This window comes from Hydra vulgaris, chromosome 10 (genome assembly GCF_038396675.1).
Source record: "Hydra vulgaris chromosome 10, alternate assembly HydraT2T_AEP".
Classification (NCBI taxonomy): domain Eukaryota; kingdom Metazoa; phylum Cnidaria; class Hydrozoa; order Anthoathecata; family Hydridae; genus Hydra; species Hydra vulgaris.
Window position 1 is genome coordinate 27,476,053 of NC_088929.1, and position 23,348 is coordinate 27,499,400.

The following is a 23,348-nucleotide window of genomic DNA, read 5'->3' on the forward strand; positions in this document are numbered from 1 at the left end:
TTAAATTTGTTGTCGTCTTTCGTTAATTTCAGTTCGGATCTGAATAAATAATTTGTTTTGTTAAGATCACACATATCTCTGTACTTCCATGGTAATAAGGTTTCGCAGCCCTCGTTTTTTAGTTTGTAGATCAACTCTTTTTTAACATAGTTGAATTGTGCAAGTGGTTTAAGAGGAACAGTGGAATATTGTTTATCTTTTAAGTTTTTTTCTTCTTTAAAATCAATAAGCCACAAAGTGCCTGCTGCTATTTGTCCAAATTTGACAAAGTTTTTGTCATTGCAATAAACAGTTTTAAAGTCGCTTTCCATTTCTTTGTCAGTTGTGTTTTTGAATAACTTTTTAAAACAAAATGAACTCCTTTTTTACTATTTTGAGTTGAAAAGAGAGATAAAAAAAACGAGTACTAAACAAGTTTTTTTTTAAGAACAACATTCCTTTCATAACGATGATGAAATGATGTTGTAATGTAAGTTTAAAGTTCAAAGTATGGTATGATGAACTTTAAACTTTATACTTTGATACTTTAATTCTATTTTAATGAAAGTGATTATGTTTTTATAACTACCATTTTATATAAAAAGGGAAAAAAAAACTTGCTCAAACATCAATATCTTTTGGTGAAGTTAGTGAGATAAAAAATGTGTTTAGATCGTAAGAAAATGGAAAGAGAAGAGATTCGATATTATGAAAGAACAAAAATGGAAATTGTAAAACTAAAATACAAACATTTTGATGGTAGTGTTAAATTACAAAAATCTCCACTAGTAGAAGAATACGATAGAAAACTAGTAAAAAAAATAGATGATTTATTTTTAAATATGTGGATTGATACTGAATTTAATACTAGTGAGCCTTTACTACCCTATATTAATGAACATTTTAATTTAGCATTAAACGATTTAAAACAGTTTGAGTTTTATTATTTTTGGTTCGGTCACTGTGAACTTTGTGGAAAAATATATTTATTTTGTTTTAAATTCTTTTTTTGTAAATTAAGTTTTTGTAAAATTGTATTTTTCTCATGAAGAAAAAAAGAGAACATTTAGTTTATTGTTTTGAACAAAAGCATAATGTATGCATTTAAAAGTTTTTTTAGATGATTAAAATAAGAGATGGTAGTTGCAAGCGTACTCAATGGTCTTTTTATGAAGCAAAAGAGATTAAAAGGATTCAAATAAGAGATACTCAAGAATGGTCTTATGAAACAAAAGATAGTGCTTGTTTTGATTTGAGAAGTACAAAGGATTATATACTTCAACCTGACCAACGTATTTTAGTAAGCACTGGAGTCTATATCGATTTAAGAAAATCAGATTTATTAGGTCACATGTATTCAAAATCAGGTATGGCTTTTAAATATGGTGTTGTCGTGTTTAACTCTCCAGGACTAATAGACATTGATTATAAAGATGAAATTAAAGTCATATTGATCAATCATTCAAAAGAAGATTACATTATTAAACGTGGAGATTCTGTTGCTCAAATGGGATTTGTAAAAACATTTAAAGCTATAAAAAAAGTAATAGAACTTGAGGGATGTTCTTGTCGTGAAATGACAACGTCAATGATTAAAGATGTAGAAAGAAATGGTGGTTTTGGTTCCACTGGAAAATAAAAATTTTGTAATATTTTTTTATATTTTATAAATTTTTTATTTTTTAGATTAGTAAAACTTATGACTGATAGAATTGCAGAAAATATGAGACCTACATTTACCATTTATACCGATAATTCAAGTTTTTTATTCAATGGTTTGCATTCTAGTAAAATAATGAATTTAGATTTACGACTATCCATTTTAGAAGAAATGCACAATAATAATGGACACGGCAGTAAGATATGGATTTTTGAAAATTTTAATGAGCAATTAATAAATGAAAGCAAAGTTTATTATAGTGTGCCATTTTGTTATAAAAATTATCTATTTTTAATAAAAATGAATATCAATATGAAATGCAATAACCATGAGGAATAAGAAATTGGTTTCTATATCATGATGAGATCAACACCTTTTAATGTCATTTTAAAATGACCTTTTGTAATTCGTGTCATTACTTTAAACTATGTGGACCTAATGGTAAACAAATGAAAAAAAGTTTTATTACTGAGAATAATATTTCTTTTCAACGACCACCAAAAGATGGAGAAAATTGTGGATATGGATATTGCAATTTTATAAAAAAAGCAGACATTAATGAATATTTAGTTGAAAATATTTTGTATATCAAATGAAAATTAAGTAATTTTTTAAACAATATATTATGTGAAATATTTGCTATATTACCTGTATATTTTTTTAGAAAATTAATAAAATGAATTGCTGGTATGATATCAAACGTGCTTGGGATACTGTTTTACGTCATGATCAAGAACAATATCGTCGTTCATCAAGAATACTTGGTTACGTTGAAAACTTTCATAGTAGTTCATTTATTAATGTAGTAGACGATTTTAATAATATGAAGACATTTTTTCTGCAAGCAATTCAAATTATTTCGTTAAAAAAACTAGAAGCTTATTTGGATATTTTTGCTAGGATTCAGAACACTCGTTATGATAAAAAATATATACAAATAAATTTAAAAGAAATAGAAATGTTAAATGATATGAATGCAATGGAAAAGCGTAGCTTTATTCAAAAGTTTTTCAAGGATTTGTTGAAGAAAGTTTTTCAGAATTGTTAACTTTTGCTCATAAACATATTGAATATACTCATATTTTAGAATATGGTTTTAATATTTTATCTATTGATTTGTAATAATTTTTTTAGATCAACTAAAAAAACATGGAAACTTTTAAAAAAATAAATAATTGTGATTTGATTAAAGAAGAGAGCAATGCTATGTATAACATGTTTCAAGACATGTTGGAGTTTTTACAAATTGTTGATGGTGCTCAAATGTTAGCATTGAATGAAGAAAAATTAAAAGAAATGAAAAATTGTGATCGTGATATAGATACAGGTTTATTATCTTATGTTCGGGATGATATCAAAATACACAATATGTATCTGAAAGTTCTTATGGAAATGTTTATAGAGAGCAATAATTCCATCAACTTGTTTCATCGTCATCAGAAAAATAATGTCATAATAACAGCAAACGGTATAAAAATTTTAAATTATAGAAAATTTTTGAGAGATTATTTTAAATGTTTAATAAGAAGAACAATGAACAGAAGTATTAATATTCATGACAGTGTTTTGTTTATTTAGTTATTGTAAATTTTTTTAGACAACTATTTAAAAAAAGGAATATTGAGGTTAAAAATTGGACTGAAGATGACATTAAATGGATTGTCAAATACCTTGACAAACTGCATCATTCTGAAAACGAATTGTGGAGAAATTTGAAACAATTATCTCCTGTTTTCTATTTTCATTTTGTTATTGTTCAAGAATTTTTAACCAACGACGATCATCTAGATGGAATATTGCAAGAATTCGAAAAAATAATGGAAATTATAAATAAAAACAGCGAGCTTTTAAAAAAATATGTAAATCTACGTAATTTTTTAATAGATTTGATAACTCATATTATTGTAATTTGCAATCTTGCGATCGAAGAAGATGAGTTTGTCGTAACAAAAGAAAAAGACGTATTTTCGAGAATAGATATAGCAATGTTCTCGTATATGAAAGAAAATGTAGACATGAAAGATTTTATTTATTTTTCTAAGCATGAAGAAAGATTAATGTTAAAAAAAACAATTACAAATTCTTTTATCACTACTTTTATAAACATTCTTAACGAGTAAATTTTTTGTATCCTATTTATATTTTTTTGACTTTTAAACTTTGTATTTTTAAACTGTGTACTTTGTACTAATTAAAAAAAATGGATTTCCTTCAAGAATTTAAATATGAAAAATACATGTCTCATAAATACAAAAAGTTGGATAAACTTAATGCAGATATTGCTTTTGAATATAAAATGGTAAAATATTTTGTTAAATATATTGAAGAGGCTAAACATTTTGTTAAAAATTTTCATGTCAACAGATTAAAAGAAGCTATGGATGAAATGAATGAATTAATACGAGAAGATGCTGAGAAAGATGGTTTTAAAGACAGATTAAAACCTTTAAAAGTTTATTCGCAAGCTATGTACAATTTATTTACTATAAATCAAGAAAATATTGAATGGCTTAAAGGAGAAATAGCAGCAGAGAAAGAAAAAAAAAGAAAAAGATGTAGCTATGTTTGTGTATATTGAAAAAAATGTTCCTGAATTTCGCAAAGTAATAATAAATTATTTTTATTTTGAAAATAAGACAGAAAAAATTTAAAGTTTTCGTGAAGAATTATAACGTTCATTTGTAAAGATGATGGATTATTTGAGTAATTTTTGTTTAAATTAAAAATATAATTTTTTTTTCTTTAGATTACATAAAAAAAAATGGTAAAAATAATAGTACGTCCAAATTGTCGAAAGACTAAAACTGCTTATGCAATGAATGACCATTCAAAGAAATTTTTTATGAAGTAATTTTCAGATAACTTTTATTGTTATTATTTTATTGTATTTTTTTAGATTACAAATAAAAATATGTCTTTTGAATATCAAGTTGAAAATTTAATTACAAAGATTTTGATAGACGTGGCTGTTTTTCACGATGATAGTCCAACGATGAAAGAAATGAGGGAAAATGTGAATTCTTGCAACGAAGAAAATTGTTTTGGATTGAAACCTTGTAAAAGAAAATTGGATTTACTTTGACAATATATTAAGGAACAAAAAATTAAAGATAGGGTACTTGAAATATTTGAATATTATACTATGTTATAAAAAATTTTTTGTAATTATTTTTTAGGTTACATAATAAAAAAAATAGTTTTTATTTATGAAATGGAAATTGATAAAAATAAAGATGGTGGTTACGATATCGTTAACGATAAAACTGCGCATAAAGATTTTCTACCTCTCTCGTCTGATGAGATCGAAGAAATAAAAAAATCCATGTTTGAAATTGAAAATTAAAATTTTTTGAAATTGCAAGCGTCGATGTTATTGTTAAGTGAGCGCGATTCACAAATATGTGAAAAAGTTGCAAAAAAACTTGACTGCATGAAAGAATTACTCCATTTTATTTGTAAAAAACGTGACTTTGTATATGACGCTCTTTAAAAAATTGCTCCATGTGATTGTTCCCCTGTTTGTGTGTTTCGTAATTTGAATTCTTGTTATGTTTATTTAGAATTCTTATTATGTTTATTCAGAATTAAAAACTGTATATAATATATTTAGTATATAAAGTATTTTTTTTAGATTACATAATTAAAAAATGGAAATGTTAACAAAAGCTTCTCATAAAGTCAACTTGACTCCAGAAAAAGTTTTGGAAATTTATGAAAATCAAGAAAACGAAATCCGTTTTTTGGCAAAGTGCGATTGTTTAGAACATAATGACGATAGACTTGAATGTTTTAGCTGTAGATGTTTGGCAGAAAAAGTCGAAGAAATTTACAACATGATAGTAAAAGCTTCTATAAAGAGTGCTTTCTCAAAGGATTTCTTAAACAAAACTTTTCCTATTCATAAATACGAAATACGTGAATTGTTTCATTGTCATTGTCTTGAACAATTGTGTTTAGATTGTACAGATTTAAAAAACGATATTTATATTTCTGAAACAAAAAAGAGTGTTTATGATAACAAGTATGGGTTATATTGGTATTGATTCAGTTTTGTATTTTTTTTTTGAATCATTTTTGTATTTTTTTTTGAATATTTTGTTATTTTTTAGATTACATAATAAAAAAATGTCAAAAACAACCTTCGAAGAATTTGATTTATATGGACAAGTAGTTAAGTAAGATTTTGATTTTGATGGATTATTAGATTATGTTGTAAAATCTGATGCAAGTGGTGAATTAGAAAAATGTATGCTTTCTACAAACGATTGTGAGATTTGTAATTCCATTCCATGTGACACTTATCAAGAACTTTGCGACTTCGAAGCATGTGCCACTTGTCGAGAAATATTTATAAAACTAAAAAAATATATATACGACAACAACTCGATTATTATTTTTTGTAGTTTTTTAGAATAAATTTATTTTTTAGATTACATAATAAAAAATGGAAACTAATATTATGTTGTCAACAAAAAAATTGGTTTTTCAGAAGATTTATTAAAGAATACTTATGAATATCATAAAAGCGAAATTCTTTGTTTGGCATCATGTCAATGTCAAGCGAACAATATTTGTTTCAAATGTAAAAAGAACAAGATTGAGATTCTACGTTCAGAATATAATAATTCTGAAAAGAGAAATCAACATGTGAATGCATTATATGAAGAATAATAAATTTTTAATATTCATTCTTTTTGTAATTTATATTGTTATTTTTTCAGCTAACAATAAAAAAATGTCATATATAATTGCAAATACAGATAAAAACAGAAAATTTTTGAATTTGTTAAATGCGAAACACATTACAAACAATAAACTAGAAAATGTTTTGAACAAGGATGAAACGTTGGTTGCTAAATTTTTACTCCTTTTTAAAAAAGACGATAGTTTTTAATCGAAAATAGAAAAGAAGATAGATACAAATATTATTTTTATGATGTTTTTTTGTAAAATATGCTATTATGTATTTATATTCAAAGTAATTTTTTTTTCAGCAAAATAATAAAAATGTTATCTGTACAACAACAAAAAGCTCTTCAATGGCTCGATGAAGGAATCAATTTTTTTATTACTGGAGGTGCTGGTTGTGGAAAAAGTTATATCGTAAAAGAAATTGCTCAAAGTATACAAATTTATAAAACAATGCATATTACAGCGAGTACAGGAAAAGCAGCTCATTTATTAAATGGTGTGACTATAAACGCTTTTGCTGGTATAGAAACAGGTGTTAAAATTTTAGAATATTATAAACGTCATATGCATCCTGGCATTAAAAAAGCTTGGTTTGAAACTGATGTTTTAATTATTGATGAAATTTCAATGATTAACGCTCAAACATTTGATTTATTACATTTAATTGCTTGTGAAATTAAACAATGTTATGATGAACTATTTGGAGGAATACAAGTTATTGCTTGTGGTGATTTTTTTCAATTACCACCTGTCAAAGGAGAATTTGTTTTTAAATCCAAAATATGGCAACAATACATGACGCAAGTTCTTGTTTTAACTGAATGTTTTAGACAAAAAGAAGAAGCACAATTTTTTGGAGCTTTAAACGAAATACATTTTGGACAAGTTTTAGAGCAAACTATTGATTATTTTATGTCGCGTTGTTTTGAAAAAGATGAAAATTTAAATAATAATTATGCAAGATTATTTTTTAGAAATATGGAAGTTGATGTTTATAATAATAAAAAAATGGAGAGTATAAAGCACGAAGGATATTGGTTTTATGCTAAAGATGTCATTAAAAATCCATAAATACAATGTTCGTTTCAATTTCCAGCAGCTGCTTATCTTAAAATAAGTGCTGTTGTTATGCTCCTGAGAAATATCAATTTTAAGAAAGGTTTGTGCAACGGTACTGTTGGTACAGTGATTTTAATAGAAAATAATGCTGTTTGGGTCAATATGAATGGAAAAGAAGTCAAAATTGAATGTGTAAAAGAAGAGATTTTAGATTGCTGTTATGCTATTGTAGGCTCAAGATTGGGATTACCTTTAAAATTAGCTTTTTCTTTTACTGTGCATAAAGCACATGGAAGTACAATGAATAAAGCAGTTGTTAATTTCAACTCAAAGGCTTTTAATAATAGTCTTTATTATGTTTCTTTATCACGAGTTTGTAATATTAATGATATTTTTATAATTGTTAAAGAAAAATTAGAATTACAAAAAATATTTGAAAGTATAACTGTTGATACGGATGTTATGGAATTTTATAAAAAATACATGTAATTTTTTTTTCAGATATAAAAAAAATGAAATTTGAATATCAAACTGAGGAAAGTAAATTAAGTAACAACACTATGTAAACTGAACATTTTTTTTTCATCAAAGATGATCATAAAGACAAACTTTATTCAAAAATTCAAAGTCTGGATGAAATTGTTTATCACGTGGAACAAAAAACATTGGAAGGGTTTGAAATGCAAATGAAAAAGAGCATTCATTTTGCTGACTTGTTTTAAAATTTTTTTAATAGGATATAATATTGTTAGTTTATGTTGCAAATCTATTGAAGATGGTTATTGTAAAATAATGAAACGTTGTTACAATTCACCTGTATATTTTATAAAACATTTAGAAGGACCCACTAATTTACGTTTTATTCAAGATGCTAATCTTCGTGGAGTTTTTAATATTTTAGAAAACAATAGCGGATGGAGGTTTATACGATTATGCAATATCAAAATCAAATCTCTATCTAATTTAACAGAAAGATCAATGATGAAATTACGAAATTTCGAATTGTCAGGCTATAAAAGAAAAATGCTAATGACAGATGAACAAATTCAAAAAAAGAAAAAACACAACAAAAAATTTTACGAAAAAAAATAAAAATTACTTTTATTTAAAAAACATAAAATTGGAGCAAAGAAATTGATGTAGACGAATGGTTTGGAGAATGGTATAGACCTCATTCTATAACACAATGGCAAAATTCAGAAAAAGGACTTTCTTATACTAAACTATCTTATGAACAAAAAAGAAAAATATTTTTGTTATGCTTTCCTTATCTCTTTGTTGGCTTGTCAATGGAATGTCACTACAATTAAAGAATGGAATAAAAAGGTTTTGGAAAAAAATACAACCGATTTACAATCTGAAGAAAATATTGTATAACTCCTTTTTGATAATCAAGACGAACAAAATATTCTTGCTCGGAAAAACGTTTTACAAAATTTAAAAGAAAATCTAAAAATATGTTATTCCAAACTTTGATTGATTTGTGTCACTGTTTTGCTTACGAAAATATTTTTGATCGTTTTAACATTAAAATTTTTGCCGTTAACAAAAATAATACCAAACTTCGTTTATTGCATTCTAAATTAAAATCGCAATATAAAAGCACTCTTACAGAATTATTAAAAGTGGTATATGAAAGCGCAAACATTACCAAAGACGATAAGATTCTCGAAGAGTTTTTATTAATGACGAGGAAAGAAATAAAGCCAATCAACGTAGAAAAACAATCAACACCATAAAAATTTGTATTTTTCAAAATCGCAATTCTTTTCACGCTATAGGCATGTTGAATTAAAAACTTTCTACAGTACATTTTTCTGCAAACAAGACACGTGTTCTTTTTCAATATTCAGAATGCGGTCAAAAATTTACAACAGATTTACATGAATGTGAAGGTTATTATAAAGCGTATAAATTTACATACTGCAACTGTATTAGTCACTATTGTCCGCAAAAATCATTCATGTGCACAAGTAAAAACTTATTTCCTTTTTTAATGACGTTTGAATGTGAAACGAGTATTACAAAGTCTGAAGAAAATGCTACTTTGAAAGTTAAACCTTTATCTGAGTTGAGTTATTTTTTTTTTTTTTTTTTTTTTTGTTCTTTATTACAATATTTAACACAATATTTACAAACATATGAATAAGAAAAATTATATGCAAAGAAATCGTTAAAAATAAATAAATAAAAATAAAGAATAAAGATAAAGAACGCGGAAACTCAAAGAAGACCATACAGGTCTTGTCACCGAGAACCGCAATAGATGAACTTTGAACTAAGTAAATATAAATTAAATAAATAAATACAAATTTTAAACTTTTCCGTTCGTGATACAAATTATTTACAAATGTTAGGAATTAAAATAAAAATTAAAGTAAACAAATAAATAATAAATGACTACTGTACAAATAATGTCAGTGCAACTTTTAACAAAATTCAAATAACGGTGTTTAATATAGCTTCTCACATAAACTTTAAATTAATATTGTATAAAAGTAAAATATAAATGAGTGATGACAAAACTGGGTACAATTAAAAGTATATAAAAATATTTTCAATTGAGAAAATTACTTTTTTTAGTTTTCTTTTGAACATATAATAATTCTATTAATGAGAAAAATTAAAATTTTTTAAAATTATTTGCTTCCATAAAAAAGCTCCACGAAAAGAAATGCAAAATTTACCAGAGTTTGTTTGAAATTTTGGTTGTATAATAAAATTATCATTTCTTAAAGAATATTAATTTTTTCCTTTTAAAGAATATAAATCAAAAAAGGAAGCTGGAGATGAGTTGGTTTTACATTTAAACATAAAACAAAGAATTATAAACAAAAAAATAAATTAAAGATTATAAACATTTACTTGACATATATTAAAAACATTCATGTTAAATAAAAGTGGCCTTGAGTGAGTAAAACGATTTATGAAATTCATAAGACGTGCAATATGCTTCTGCTGACAATAAAGTGGATTTAATTTACTTTTATGGGTACTACCCCATGCAATATTGGCATAACTAATATGACAGTGTATAAAAGAGTAATATAGTTGAGTTAATGAATGTTTGTTTAAAACACTTCTTGCTTTATATAAAACTATAATGCTTTTTGCAATTTTATTGCATAAATGTCCGATGTGATTCTTCCATGATAGATTTTCATCTACAATGATACCTAAGAAATTTCTAAAAATTACTCTTTTTATTTGAATATTATCAATATGAAGAAGAGCCATATTACTTGGAAGTAAATGTTTTTTAAATTGTGGATGAAAGAAAATCCATTTAGTTTTATCAATGATGAGTGAAAGTTAATTTGACTTGAACCAGTCTGATATTTTTGATAGTTCAATGTTCATATCATAAAAAAGTTTATTGATGTTATTATTAGATGGGAATAGGTTTGATTTTTGTAATGTATATTATTAACAGCAAGATAATTAGATATTTGGTTGAACAGAATTTTTCCTAAAATTTTTGAAAAAACAGAGAGGATAGATGTTGGTCGGTGATTACTGACATTTGATGCTTCAGCTCCTTTAAAAATAAGCTTTATTTTGGCTATTTTCAGTTAATCGGGGAAAATTCCTTGATTTATAGAACATTTAAAAACTTTAAAAAGAATACGTTTTTTGGTATCTCGTGTATCTATGACTATATTACAATTAATATCATTAGGAACAACTGCTTTATTAGTTTCAAGCATTTTAAAAGCACTTCCAAATTCTGAAGAAGATACTTCAAATTTATATAAACTAGAGATTAATGGAAACACGTAATCATTTATTGAATTAATCATATTTGGAATTTTTTTGGCTAAATTAGGGCCAACAGACACGAAATATTTATTTAATTCTCTTCCTATTTGTTTGAGTTCATATAAAAATACGCCATCAACTTTTATAGCGTTAGGCACAGAGCATAATTTTATTTTATTATTTCGAGTAATTTAACTTATAATTTGCATTTTGAATATATAATACATTTTGAATATATAATACATTTTGAATTATTTTTATATTTTTCTGGTAAATCATAGTAACATCGTTTTTTAAATTTTTTTCTTTGACTTTCAAACATTTTAGCGTAATTTTTATAAGTAACTTTATTTTCTGTTGTTGGTTTTTTTAAGTACTTTATATACAGTTTTTGCTTTGTTTTTGAGGATTTTCTAAGATTTTTATTGACCCATGGTGACTTTAAACTTTTATTGGTTATAATGAATTCACGTTTTGGAAAATTTGTATCATATGTTTTATAGAAAGTTTGAAAGAATGTATCGTATACTACATTAGCTTCAAATGAACTGTTAATATGGTTCCATTTTATTAAAGATAATTGATCCTTATCATTGTCACAGTATCGTATATAGTTATCATTGTCACAGTATCGTAACTCAATTTATTCATAAAAAATTAGCAAGAGAACGTTTTGGTTTGGATGAACAAGGACACGTTATCACCCAATGGATTTTTTATTATGAAAATACTATTGAAAGTTTAGACAGAAATCCTTTAACGTGTTTACCTTGATATTTTCAAGCAGGAGTTTCTTTACTTCATAAAACACAAAGACGCATATTGTGGGAAAAGCTAAATTCTGCTTGTGAAAATATAGAAAAATTAAAAATGGATTTGAGAGTTTATAATTTAATAGACTTAGCAGATACTTTTGTTCGTTTTGCTTATGAAATATGTTTACCTCGTTTTCAAAAATTAAATATAACATGTGAAGAAAGAAATTTAATATGGCATAAAGAAAATCCTTTATGTTCAATTTGTAGATATCCTGTAGATAAAATACGTCAATCTGAGATTTACAAAAATAAATTTTCTTGCATGACTCCTCAAGAAATAGAAAGCTTATATCACAACGAATTTCGTATTTACAATGACAAACGAATTCATGTTGTTAATATGATGTTTCAAAGAGTAGGTCGTTTAGAATTGTTCATATTGCCTTTGAATGTGCAAAATTATTTAATCAGCAATGATTCGGTAAAAAAAAACAAGATTTATTTAAAGTATCAAGTTTGTTTTATATTTGTTGTAGATGGTGGGAAAAATTTGAATAACTACCTGCCACTAACGGTTTGTTACGTAATTATGTGAGAATAACGAGTGGAGATCTTGTTGATTATATGAAACAATTTGCTTCACTTATCATGACCGAAAATCAACTCAAAATATACTTTGATCAAGACAATTTTGAGTCGCTAGATGATCCATACTTTTTAATCAAAATATTTCGCAAATGTATAAATGAAGTAGGCAGTCAAAATAGCAATAACCTATATTTTTTGTTTCTTATAAGAAAAATGGAGCAACCTGTCTACAAACTATTGTATCATTACATGTTGATTTCTTTTAATAATCAATTTGACAAGAAATTTAGTTTATCAGAGTTTATTCAAAATAGAAAAAATAGAAAAAAAGTTTTAAATAAATGCAATGTTTTACTCAACACATTCAAAGATTATTTAGTTATTGATCACGATCATTTTTTAGGACAAGTATATGGATTAGCTAATGATTATTGCAACAATAATTTAGGCAGATATAGTCAAAATTTGTCTTGTTCTATTTTTGAACACAACGCTTCTTTTGACAATCGTATTATGATTGTAGAAGGTTTAAAAAAAATATTAGATATTCCTTTATACGGTCATTTAGGCGAATCTGAAGCATCACCTTTTAACTCTTTTATAAAATATAGTAGCATGGAAGATGTTTTTGTTATATCTAAAAATGTGAGCAAAGTTAATATTATCTGCATTGGCAAACATATTAAAATAGTAGACTTGAAAATTTTAAATTGCTCGTTAGAACAAGCCAGTAGTATGTTATCACAAAAAGCTCAAAATCAAGTTGTCAACACCATGTTGTATTATATACGACCTTTTCATCCCGAAATTAATAATTTACCCGACAATCAAAAGTTTAAAAACTGTTTTAATAAAAACACATTATTTCCTTACTCGGAAATAACAGACAAACTTTTAAACATTAAATATAAAACAATTCCACCTATTGAATTATTTGCTCAAAACGATTTAATGAAATCTAAAAATTTACAAGAAGAAATGAAAAAAATCAAAGAAGCTTATGAGTGTGTTTAAAAATTGAGAAACTTTTTAAATTTAAAAACTTTAAAATCTTTATTACATATTTATACTGTTCTCGATACAGTTGTATTAGGTTCTGTTATGATTGATTTTGACGAAAGAACATTTGAATTTACAAAATTTCATATCCTTAATCAAGTTAGCATTTTTAGTTATGCAAGCAAATTAAATTCTACAATCAGTTTAATTCCTATTCAATTTCCTCCGAATATCAAGATCAAGTAGGAGGTTTTTTACCTATGGTAGAAAAAGAAATCATATCATTACAGGATTGTTTTCCTACTAAAATTGTATCTGAACGTTTTCTAAAAAACAAATAAAAATATGGTATCGAAAAAGACAAAACGATTAAATTAGTCATGAAATTAAGTTTGCATGAAACCTGCGAATTTTTAGACACTTTAATATGGTTAACTACGTGTTGTGGATGTATTGTTGAAAAAATTTACAAAGTACTACCTGTATGGCGCTATCCTTTAGCTCAAAAAATGGTAAAAAGAAATATGGAAAAAAGAAAAGAAGCCATTAAAAAGGGAGACAAAGTAGTCGACGCATCTTGCAAATTACAAATTAACGGATATTTCGGAACATTCAACAAGTCAACAAATTGCACAAAAACTAAATACTGCTTTTATCAATCACGAAGAAAAAGCTTTTCAAAAGATGATTGAAAATTTTCAAAACATTCGCCATGTTTTAATTCGAGAAGGACAAACTGATGAAAATATTAAGTTATTACTCCCTTTTCGTTTTTAAAATTTATAATATAACGGATCGCTATTTATTGGAATCGAACCTGAAAGAGTTAAATTGGACGTTTTTGAAAAAAAAGTATGTTTATATTATTACGAGACAGTTGATTTTAATTATGATAATTATTTTAAAGAAAATCTTCTCAATTTGATTAGCGATGTCAAAACCAAAAGTATTTTATTTCACTCATAAAAATAAAAGGTCATAAAAACGCTCTTATTTTAACTACTACCGAAAAATGTAAATTAATAAATTTTTACGTATTGTGACTTCACAAATTTTGTCTTATGCAAAACTCAACGTGGGACGTTTTAGTTGGGAATTGGGTCAAGTATTAAAAAATCATAGAGCAGAAAAACATTTAGTAGTAACAGATACTGATTCTGGTTATTTTTTTATTACGCAAAAGAAAAATAGAAACAACACACTTTCCTCAACGTTTCGCGAAAAAGTACAAGAATGGATTTATTTTTCAAAATTTGGTGATCGTTGGATGGATTATTCCAATTATAAAAAAGTCACCCTTTTTATTCTACTCTTTACGCCAAAGAAACTGATCATTTTCAAAACGAAATACCACCTCCTTATTACATTGCTCAAGCTTTTGCAATTGGACCGAAATGTTATAGTGTTCACAGCGTCAACGGAGACGAAGAAAAAGAAAACTATTACAAAAATAGAGCTAAAGGAGTACCTAATTCTAAACTTTTATTTTCAAATTATGTTAACGGTTTTGATACATTTGCAGCTAAAAGATTGTTTAAAGAACTCCGTTTTCCAGTGGTAAAAGAAAAACAACCTATCGAACAAAATAGAATGAGTGTCAATTACAAACAAGTTAAAATACAAACGCACGTTATTGATTTTTTAAAAAATTTACACAAAAAAATTATGTTTTTGACGATAGAGTCTTGACTGAAATTCGAGATTATTATCTTTTGGATCCTATACGAAAAGCCAATTTAAAAGTTTTACCTGATATGGAAAAATTTTGTAGCGATGAACACATTCAAAATTTACTTAAAATTGAAAAAAAATATAAAACAATCAGGGTGCGGATTCGCAACTTTTGCGTAACTCTTGCGTAGCTGAGCAAAAGATACGAAAAACTTACGCAAAATATTTTTTGCGTAACTATTTGGTATTCACAACTTTTTCGCAGCATTTGCGTAAAGTTAAGGTTGCGCATGAGTAACGCAAAACTTAGGCAAAAACTTACCCAAAGCTGAAGGCAAATATTTTATAACTTTTTGTATAAAGGAAGTAGTTTGTATTACTAATTCTTTTTTTATTAAGACACACAGGGCAATGTAACCAAACATTAAATTTTTCTTTTTTAAAGACAGGGCTTAAATTTAATTACAATTATTTTGTTGTTGTTGTTGTTGCTATATTTAAAAATGTATCAAAACCATATAGGGGCTATTCAAATAATACGTGACATTCTTATATAGGGCGGAGGTTTTTGAAAGTGTCACCAAATATCACATGGGAGAGAGCGTGGTTAGCCACAGTGTGACATGACAAAAGTTTTAAATTTTCAATTTTAATCACAGCGGAATAGTAAACCTTTAGCATAAAAGTACAAACTCATAGATATATTTGTTGAAAAATAACGTCACGTTTCAAATAGAACGGGGAGAGATTGTTTAAAATGTTACATAGGGTAGGGTGGGGTAATATGGATTGTTGGGGTAATATGGATATATTCAATAAATATGCATGGAGTAAGTTATCTTATGGAGTAAGTTATACATAATGCTAAAACCTGAAAATTACCAACAGTTTATACAAACAATTAGCTTCATTTTTTTAGCATTAACAATGTTTATATTTGATTTACATGAATAGTTAAAATGCAAAACATTTTGTTTTGAAAAAAATAAAATTATCAGTTGGACCATCATGTAACAACATGTAAAATTTAATTTATAAGTTCTCTAACCCATATTGATAAATAAAAATCTAAAATGGGGTATAATGGATTTACAGGTAAAACGGTAGTGAGGTAAAATGGATTTATATAAAATGTATAAAATCTTATTAACATTATAGAATTTTGTTACAAAATCATAAGCTGCATGACATTTATTTATATACTTAAGCTCACTTTTGCTTTTAAATATAGTATTATACATGTTTCAGTAACATATAATAGTTTTATACAATGTTACTCAACTATTTACATTAAAATCATAGTTCAAATTTGTTTTCTTTAAATGGCTAGGGTAAAACTTTAACTCCCATTTAAATATTTCATATTCTATTTTTGTATTCCTCATTTTTTTTATTACTGTATTTTGCTTTATAATTAATTCTATATTTTACATAATTAAAGGTTATTTTTTAATATTTTAGATAAAATAATAAGACTGAAATAAACTATCATGCCTGACATAAAATATCAGTGCAAGACTATTGGTACATACAATCACAGCAAATTAATGACTGCCATACAGCTTGTTAAGGTAGAGGAGTCAGTATACAATGTATCAAAGTTTTCTGGCCAAAAAGGGCAGAGTTTTAACAGCTCAAGATGTTGTCGTAAGGTTGAAAGAAAAAGAGAAGAACAAAACTAAAAAGAAGACTGTATCAGTCAGAAAAAGAAAACTGCTAGTCATAACCAAAACAGTTTGACCTTTTAAATTCATGAAAAGCAATAAGTGTGATATATGTATAAAATATATTATGAGTATCCGTATTACCCCACCAGTGGGGCAATATGGATATACGAAAGGTGTTGTTAAAAAGGATTAGTAAGTTAGTTATTGAAAATATATTTATGTTCTACTTATTGTGAAGTTATTGTATACAATCTGAATGTAAAGAAAAATAACAAAATTTTTATGGTGGTAATTAACTAAAAAAAAAATTATATTAAAAAAATGTATATATAAAACTCTATCCATATTACCCCACCCCACCCTATACAAAGAAGGGAGTCTAAAAACAGCAAAAAAGTGTTTCGTATTATTTGATTAGCTCCATATAGCATATGCGTGCAATTACTTTTAAAAGTAATAGCATATATAGCATAAATATTCTTTCAATCTATTTTGAGTATCTATTAGCAAAATAATCAAAATAATTAATAATTGGATTAAAAATGGAATAAATAAGAGTGGGTTGGTTTTTTAAATGAGATATCGATTATTAACAAAATGCTACACATCTATTATTTTTAATATAAACATTGCAACCACTCATTAAGAAATAATACACATCTATTATTTTAAATATAAACATTACAAGCACTCATTAAGAAATAATTCGGGCATATTTGTTCAAATCCAAAAGGGTAATATAAATTGTATTATCCTGGGCTTATATAAGATAATAATTCGGCTTCCTGTATGATGCCATCAGTAAATGCCCATTAGTTTTATTTAACCATAACTCTAAACCTGCCGCGAACCTTATTAGTAAACATTACTGGCTAAATAAACTAGCGAAAATATACAGAAAACTAGCATTTAAACGAACTTGTTTTTCTATTTTTAATATAAAAAGAAAAACAACATAAAATTATTATTTTGAGGCATTCTTTTGGCGCCCATACCGGTCCTATAGATCATGCAACTTGTCTTGCATTGCTTCAGGAACTTAAAACAAAATACTTTAGTTTGGCATAAAATTTCATGTTTATAAAATAATGAAAGTGCTTAACTAAAATGTTTTTTTTTACTTCTTGTTTTCATTCTTACTTTTATTTTACTTTAATTACCATGTTTTCTTATACCCTAGGGTATAAGAAAACATCATGATAATTGTTAAATTTTCTTTTCAGTGGTGTTGTTTTATCATATAATTGACTTGAATCAAAAACACTTTTATTTGCAATAGAGATTGACAGTTTCATTAAATAAAGAGATTGCTTCAATAAATTCAACAAATACATTTGATTGCATTCTAGTATATTTGAAACTATTTATAAACAAAATATCTATTGTCCGAAACATAAGGAGCATTTTTAAAAGATAAGCAAAGGTTTAACAACTTTTCGATAACATATATGAAAAATACATTGTATTTTTCATAATATGTTATGGAAAATGTTTCAATTGTATTAACTAATAAAAGTTGAGTTTGAATTAAAACCCACTTGTTTTTTGTAAGTTTTTTTTCAGCGATATTTCAGATTGAGAATTTATGGCACCATATTAGCACAAATAAAAATATGATTTTTATATTTGATTGATAGCCATAAGTTAGTTCTGTGAATCAGGTACATGCAGTATAAAAAAGTTTGACTCTTTGACAGAGCAAGTATTGATTAGATCACAACAACAAGTATTGTAGTAGGTTTTCAAGACACCAAATACAGTACAATCTAATAGCTATTGTGATAATAGAATTGTGAAAAGCACTATCACTCCATTTAGACTAACTGGTGGATCAAGGAACTTTTTATGAACTTTCTGCTCTTTGCAATAACAAACTACAACAATGAGGTTTCATATAGAAATACAAAAAAATGATCTACGGAAACAATTTAAACTATTACAGAATATGTTTATTATTTACAAATAACAATATTATTAACCAATAAACAGGGTGCGGACTCACAACTTTTGCGTAACTCTTGCGTAGCTGAGCAAAAGTTACGAAAAACTTACGCAAAATATTTTTTGCGTAACTATTTGGTATTCACAACTTTTTCGCAGCATTTGCGTAAAGTTAAGGTTGCGCATGAGTTACGCAAAACTTAGGCAAAAACTTACGCAAAAACTTACCCAAAATTTAAGGCAAATATTTTATAACAATTTCTATAAAGGAAGTAAGTAGTATAACTATTTTTTTTTATTAAGACACACAGGGCAATGTAATCAAACTGTGAATGTTTCTTTTTTAAGGACAGGGCTTGATTTTACTTACAATTTTTTTGTTTTTTTGTTTTTGTTGTTGCTATATTTAAAAATGTAGCAAACCATATAGGGGCTATTCAAATAATACGTGACATTCTTATATGGGGTGGAGGTGTTTGAAAGTGTCACCAAGTATCACATGGGAGAGGGAATGGTTAGCCACAGTGTGACATAACAAAATTTTTAAAATTTAAATTCTAATCACAGTGGAATAGTAAACCTTTAGCATAAAAGTACAAACTTATAGATATATTTGTTGAAAAATAACGTCACGTTTCAAATAGGGCGGGGAGAGATTATTTAAAATGTTATATATACAAAGAAGGGAGTCTAAAAACAGCAAAAAAGTGTTTCTTTGTTTTTGAATTGCCCCATATAGCATATACATGCAATTACTTTTAAAAATAATAGCATATATAGCATAAACATTCTTTCAATCAATTTTAAGTATCTATTAGCAAAATAATCAAAATAATTAATAATTTGATTAAAAATGGAACCAATAGGAGTCGATTGGTTTTTTAAATGAGATATCGATTATTAACAAAATGCAACACATCTATTATTTTAAATATAAATATTACAAGCACTCATTAAGAAATAATTCGGGCATATTTATTCAAATCCAAATGGGTAATATAAATTGTATTATCCTTGGCTTTTATAAGATAATTATTCGGCTTCCTGTATGAGTGAATCAGTGAATGCCCATTAGTTTTATTCAACCCTAACTTTAAACTTGCAGCGAACCTTATTTGTAAACATTACTGGCTAAATAAACTAGCTAAATATGCAGAAAACTTGCATTTGAAAGAACTTTTTTTCTATTTTTAATATAAAAAGAAAAAGAAAACCAACATGAAATTGATATTTTGAGTCAATTTTTTAGCGCCCATACCGGGCCTATAGTACCAAAAAATGTCTGGGTTCACCCCTGATCAGATCATGCAACTTATTTTGCATTGCTTCAGGAAGTTAAAATAAAGTACTTTAGTTAAGCATAAAATTTCACGCTTTTAAAATAATGGAAGTGCTAAGCTAAAGTGTTTTTTTTTAACTTCTTGTTTTCATTCTTACTTCTCATACCCCAAGGTATAAGAAAACATCATGATAATTGTTAAATTTTCTTTTCAGTTGTCTTGTTTTATCATATAATTGACTTGAATCAAAAACAGTTTTATTTGCAATAGGTAATGACAGTTTCATCAAATAAAAAAATTGCTCCAATAAATTCAAGAAATACATTTGATTACATTTTAGTATATTTGAAACTATTTATAAACAAAATTTCTATTGTCAGAAATACAAGGAACACTTTGAAAACATAAGCAAAAGTTCAACAACTTTTCCATAACATACTATGAAAAATACATTGTATTTTTTATAATATGTTATGGAAAATGTTTCAATTGTATTTATTAATAAAAGTTGAGTTAGAATTAAAACCCACTTGTTTTTGTAATTTTTTTTTAAGGGATATATCAGATTGAGAATTTATGGTACCATACTTGCACGAATAAAAACATGATTTTTATATTTGATGGATAGCATAAAGTTAATTCTGTGAATCAGGTACATGCAGTATAAATAAGTTTGACTCTATGACAGAGCAAGTTTTGATTAAATCATAACAACAAGTAATGTAGTAGGTTTTTAAGACACCAAATACAGTATAATCTAATAGCTACAACCAGTGTGAACATTATGCTTTCATCTCAAGAGTTGTAATACTATTTTCAACAGCAACAGACAATAATTTTACTGAATTGTGAAAAGCACTATCACTCCATTTAGACTAACTGGTGGATCAAGAAACTTTTTATGGAATTTCTGCTCTTTGCAATAACAAATTACACCAATGAGATTTCAGATAGATATACAAAAAAAAAAGATCTACCAAAACAATTTAAACAAATAACAGAATATGTTTATTATTTGCAAATAACAATATTATTTACCAAGAGATTAGGCTTTAAAAAACAATTTTAAAACCTAATTTTTTTAATTATTTAAATTATCCATAGATAATAATATCTCCTGATCATTGAAAAAATTAAAAAGAGAGCATTATTATTCAAAATAATCTTAATATTGTTATACCTTTAATACCTTTGAATAATTAAAATTATCGAAAAACATAGCATCATTATTCAAAGTAAGTTTAATATTTAGTTTATAATACTTTTATACTTCAATAGCCTGATTACTCAGAGATAATTTTTGCATTATTGTTTTTTTTTATTATATTTTGAAAAAGTCTTGTTCTCATTTATAAATTAAAAAAATATATATATATTTGAAAAACTAATAAATTGATTACATATTTTTGTGAATATTGTATCTATATTAGGACAAATATTTTTTCTCTCACACAGAGAGAGTGAGAGAGTGAGTCTCTCTCTCTCTCTCTTTTTGCTAGTTATGCAAGTTAAAGTATATTCTTCAAAAATATTATAGCATATATTTTTGTATAATATAGTATAGATAGTATAGTATTGATACAACCATAAGTTAATATAGTATGGATACATCATTATGATGTATCCTTTATCCTTATGATGCATTATTATGATGTATCATCATTATGATGTATCGTTATTATGATGTATCATCATTATGATGTATCATCATTATGATGTATCATCATTATGATGTATCATCATTATGATGTATCATCATTATGATGTATCATCATTATGATGTATCATCATTATGATGTATCATCATTATAATGTATCATTATGATATGATGATCATATAGCATTGATGTATGACAATAACTAGTTATTAAGTGAATTTATTTAATAAGTTATTGGCATACTGCAAAACTATACGATATATTCGTACTATGGTCGCTCTCCTTGTTTTAGCTAGGCTATGAGAGAGTGAACTATCCATTAAATAGATTGAGTGTATATTTTTTTAACCTTAAATTTTAGGTGAAAACAAGTTTTATAAAACAAGTTTATGTAGTACATCTAAATTTTTGGTAAATTACTGCTATTGTTGTTGTTGTTGTTAAAAAAAAACTATTGTTATATTATTTAAATAAACAACTTATTGTAAAGCAGTATAAAATTAAGATAAAATTATATTTTATTGGCAATAACAAACAAAATCTGAAATCTTTCATAATAATAAAAACGCCATTTTTAAATATTATTAGATAATTTAAAGTTACGCCAAACTTAAGTCAGAAAATAGCAGACGTAACTTTTCTTGCGTAAAGTTTGCTCAGCACTTTTTAGGAAAATGTTGTGAATACCGTTTTTTAGACTTTTTGCGTAAGTTATAACTTACGTAAAAACTTAGGAATTTCGTAAGTTTTTGTTTACGCAAGGTTTGTGAATACCACTTAGCGTAACTTTGAACTTAAGCAAAACTTACGCAAACTTTACGCAAATTTTGGACTTACGAAAGTGTTGTGAATCCGCACCCTGAACGTTATCAAACAATGGCGATGTTTAATCGAAAAGTTTTGATACCTTTATTATACAATCTTAAAAAGAATATAAATTTGTAAATTTTTTTTATAAATAAAAAAATAGAGTTTAACTTTTTTGATCAAAAATTAACAACTCAACAACTTGAAAACAAATTAAAAGAAATTGGTTTTAAAAAGTTTTATTTAGTAGAAAATACAGAAAACGAAGTTCATTATTTTGAAAATAAAAAAAAGATTTCTATACTTCGCGTTTGATTCTCATCACTCTCAACGGACGAGATTTAATTCCTGAAGAATTTTTAAGTTGTTGTACTGTATGTTAGATTGATTATTTACGTTTGTGTGTCATGTAGGATGTTATGAAGAGGATTGTGTTCATTGTGAAAATTTTAATAGAGTACATTATAATTGCACTTGTCTATTAGATAAAGAAAAATAATGGAATTTTTTTAATCCGACTTTAACAACCCGACAACTTAAAAATAAATTAAAGAAAATGGCTTAAATCATTTTTATTTACGGAAAAATACAAAAAAACTTAGTCGAATATTTACAACATACAGGACAATCTCGTAGTTCTCGTATAATTTTAATTACTCCATACAGCACTCAATTATTCCCCGAAGAAATTTTGACTGGTTCTACTGAATGTTTTCTTGAATATTTAAATAAATTGTTAAAAAGACAATTTTCTTGTTATTTAGATAAAGAAAAATGATTGACAATATATTATTAACAGAAATTGCAAGACGATTAAATCAAGATTGGAA